Consider the following 4,691-nt stretch of genomic DNA (forward strand, 5'->3'; position numbering starts at 1 on the left):
GCTGTTCCTCCCAGGGTGCGCCAGGTATCCCCGGCTGTCCGGCTCCCATATCATAAATCAGCCACTTTCCCAGAGAACCATTACAATGTGTATCGTCTTAGAGCTGTATTAATCATTTATTGATCATTATATACTTTTGTGTACTGTTTTTCTCCATAACTATATTTTATGGGTCACACTGTTCTAAGGAGTTGCTACACATTCATCAGTCAATAGACATTTAGACGCTTTCCATAATTTGACTGTTGTTGAAAGCACTGCTATAAACATTGGAGTACATGTGCTCCTATGAATCAGCACTCCTGTATCCTTTGGATAAATTCCTAGCAGTGCCATCCACTGTTGGATAGGAGGGTAGCTTTATTTTTAATTTGTTGAGGAATCTCCACACTGTTTTCCAGAGTGGCTGCACCAGTTTGCATTCCCACCAACAGTGCAAGAGGGTTCACATTTCTCCATATCCTCACCAGAATCTGTTGTGTCCTGAACTGTTCATTTTAGCCACTCTGACTGGTGTGAGGTTATATCTCAGTGTGGTTTTGATTTGTGTTTCCCTGATTATGAGTGACGTTGAGCATCTTTTCATGTGTCTGTTGGCAATCTGGATGTCTTCTTTGGAAAAGTGTCTATTCATGTCTTCTGCCCATTTCTTCACTGCATTATTTTTTTTTTTGGATGTTCAGTTTGATAAGTTCTTTATAGATTTTGGATACTAACCCTTTATCCAATGTCATTTACAAATATCTTTTCCCATTCCGTCAGTTGTCTTTTAGTTTTGTTAATGTTTCTTTTGCTGTGCAGAAGCCTTTTATCTTGATGAGGTCCCAATAGTTCATTTTTGCTTTTAATCCCCTTGACTTTGGAGATGTGTCAAGCAAGAAATAGCTGGAGCTGAAGTCAAAGAGGTTGTTTCCTGCTTTCTTCTCTAGGCTTTTGATGGTTTCCTATCTCAGATTTAAGTCTTTCATGCATTTTGAGTTTATTTTTATGTATGGTGTAAGAAAGTGGTCTAGTTTCATCCTTCTGCATTTTGTTGTCCAGTTCTCCTAGCACTATTTGCTAAAGAAATTGTCTATTTCCATTGGATATTCTTTCCTGCTTTGTCAAAGATTAGTTGGCCACATGTTTGTGAGTCAAATTCTGGGTTCTCTATTCTATTCCATTGGTCTGGGTGTTTGCTTTTCTGCAAATATCATACTATCTTGATGATTACACCTTTGCAGTAGAGGCTAAAGTCTGGGATTATGATGCCTCCCCCTTTGGTTTTCTTCTTCAATATTACTTTGGCCATTCGGGGTCTTTTGTGATTCCATACAAATTTTAAGATTGTTTGTTCTAGAGTTGAGAAGAATGCTAGTGCAATTTTGATTGGGATTGCATTGAATGTATAGATTGCTTTGGGTAGTATTGGCATTTTAACAATATTTATTCTTCCTATCCATGAGCATGGATATTTTTCCATTTCTTTGTGTCTTCTTCAATTTCCTTCATAAACTTTCTATAATTTTCAGCATACAGATCTTTTACATATTTGGTTAGGTTTACTCCTAGGTATTTTGTGGTTCTTGGTGCAATTGTGAATGGGATCAATTTCTTGATTTCTCTTTCTGTTGCTTCATTATCTGTGAATAGAAATGCAACCAATTTCTGTACATTGATTTTGTACCCTGAAGCTTCGCTGATTTCAGGTATCAGCTCTAGCAGTTCTAGCAGTTCTATCTGGTGGAGTCTTTCAGGTTTTCCACGTAAAGTATCATGTCATCTGTGAAAAGTAAAAATTTTACTTCTTCTTTGCCAATTTTAATAACTTTAATTTCTTTTTGTTGTCTGATTGCTGATGCTAGGAATTCCAAAACTATCTTAAACAAGGGTGGTGAGAGTGGACATCCCTGTTGTGTTCCTGCTCTCAGAGTGAAAGCTCTCAGTTTTTCCCCATTGAGGAGGTTATTAGATGTGGGCTTTTCATAAATGGCTTTTGTAATGTTTAAGTATTTTCCTTCTATCCCGAATTTCTCGAGGGTCTTTTTTAAGAAACGATGCTGTATATTTTGTCAAAACCTTTTTCTACATTTATTGACAGGATCATATGGTTCTTTTCTTTTATTAACGTGATATATCACATTGATTGATTTGCAATTTTTAAACAGCCATATAGCCCAGGAATGAATCCCATTTGACTGTGGTGAAAAATTCTTTTTCTATACAATTGAATTCAATTTTCTAGTATCTTGATGAGGATTTTTACATCTATGTTCATCAGGGATATTGGCCTATAATTTTCCTTTTTTGTGGCGTCTCTATCTGCCTTGGGAATCAAGGTAATGCTGGCTTCATACAATGAGTCCAGAAGTTTTCCTGCTGTTTCTATATTTTTGGAACACCTTTAGAAAGAAAGGTATTAACTCTGGTTTAAATGTGTGATAGAATTCCCCAGGGAAGCCATCTGGCCCAGGACTCTTATTTGTTGGGAGACTTTCGATAACTGATTCAATTTCCTCACTAGTATTGGGTCTGTTAAAATTTTCAATTTCTTCCTGTTTCAGTTTTGGTAGTATGTGGGTCTCTAGGAATTTGTACATTTCTTCCAGGTTGTCCAGTTTGTTGGCCTGTAATTTTTCATAGTATTCTCTGATAATTGCTTAATTTCTACGGATTGATTGTGATAAATTTATTTTCATTCATGATTTTTTTCTATTTGGGTCCTTTCTCTTTTCTTTTTGAGAAGTCTGGCTAGGGGGTTTATCAATTTTCTTTAAAAAAAAAAACAGCTCTTAGTTTCATTGATCTGTTCTCCTTTTTTGGATTCTCTATTGTGTATTTCTACTCTGATCTTTGTTATTTTTCTTCTGCTGCTGGGTATGGGGTTTCTTTGTTGTTCTGCTTCTAGATCCTTTAGATGTGCTGTTAGATTTTTTATTTGGGATGTTTCTTCTCTCTGAGTTAGGCCTGGATTGCAATGTATTTTCCTTTTAGGACTGCCTTTGCTGTACCCCAAAGGGTTTGGATTGTTATGTTCTCATTTTCATTCTTATCCATATATTTTTCTTACTTAACTGGTTTATTGTTAAGTTGGTTTACATATAACACACAGTGCTCATCCCAACAAGTGCCTTCCTCCATACCCATCACCCCCTTTCCTCTCCCCCCAGCCCCCTCAGCCCTCAGTTTGTTTCCAGGATTCAAGAGTCTTTCATGGTTTGCCTCCCCCCTTCTCCCCAACTATTTTTCCCCTTCTTCTCCCCCATGGTCCTCCGTTAAGTTCCTCCTAATCCTCCTATACATGCACACATATGGCATTTGTCCTTCTCTGCCTGACTTATTTACCCTCAAGGTCCATCCATGTTGCTACACATGGCCAGATTTCATTCTTTCTCATTGCAATGTAGCATTCCATTCTATAGATAAACCACATCTTCTTGATCCATTCGTCCATTGATGGACACTAAGGATCATCCATGTTTTGGCTATTGTTTAGAGTGCTGCAATGAACATAGGGGTACATGTACCCCTATGCATCAGCACTCCTGTATCCCTTGGGTAAATTCCTAGCAGTGCTACTGCTGGGTAATAGGGAAGTTCTATTGTTGAATTTTTGAGGAGCCTCCACTCTGTTTTCCAGAGGGGTTGCACCAGCTTATATTCCCACCAACAGTGNCTATGTAGAGTATCATGTCATGTGCGAAAAGTGAAAATTTAACTTCTTCTTTACCAATTCTGATGACTCTTATTTCCTTTTGTTGTATGATGGCTGATGCTAGGATTATCAGCACTATGTTCAACAACAGTGGTGAGAGTGGACATCCCTGTTGTGTTTTGATCTCAGGGGGAAAGCTCTAAGTTTTTCCCCATTGAGGATGATGTTAGCTGAGGGCTTCTCATAGATGGCTTTCATGAAGTTTAGGTAAGTTCCTTCTATCCCGACCTTCTCGAGGGTCTTTATTAAAAAGGGATGCTGTATCTTGTCAAGTAATGATGGATTCCTAAAGTGAGTCCAGAAGTTTTCCTTCCATTTCTATGTTTTGGAATAGCTTGAGAAGAGTGGGTATTAATTCTGTTTTAAGTGTCTCGTAGTATTCTCCAAGGAAGCCATCTGGCCAAGGGTTTTCATTTGTTGGGAGATTTTGGATAACTGATTCGATTTTCTCACTATTTATTGGTCTGTTCAGATTTTCTATCTCTCCCCATGTGAATTTTGGTAGTGAGTGTGTGTTTAGTAATTTGTCCACTTCTTCTAAGTTGTCTAGTTTGTTGGCATATAATTTTTCATAGTGTTCCCTGCTAATTGCTTGTATTTCTGAGGGGTTGGTTATAATAATTCCTTTTTCATTCATGATTATGTTGATTTGAGTGCTCTCTCTTTTCTTTTTGAGAAGCCTGGCTAAAGGTTTGTCAATATTGTTTATATTTTCAAAAAACCAAATCTTAGTTTCATTCATCTGTTCAACTGCTTTTTTTGGTTTCAAATTTGTTGATTTCTGCCCTGATTCTTATTACTTCTCTTCTCCTACTGGATTTAGGGTGATCCTGTTGCTCTTCCTTTAGTTCTTTTAGGTGCACTGTTAGATTTTGTACTTGCACTATTTAAAATTTCTTGAAATACGGATGGAGTGCAAGGTACTTTCCTCTTAGGACTGACATTGCTGCATCCCCAAGAGTTTGGATTGTTGTATTTTCATTTTCATTTGTTTCCA

The sequence above is a fragment of the Crocuta crocuta genome, unplaced genomic scaffold (assembly GCF_008692635.1).
Source record: "Crocuta crocuta isolate KB4526 unplaced genomic scaffold, BGI_CrCroc_1.0 scaffold1373, whole genome shotgun sequence".
In the NCBI taxonomy this organism is placed as follows: Eukaryota; Metazoa; Chordata; class Mammalia; order Carnivora; family Hyaenidae; genus Crocuta; species Crocuta crocuta.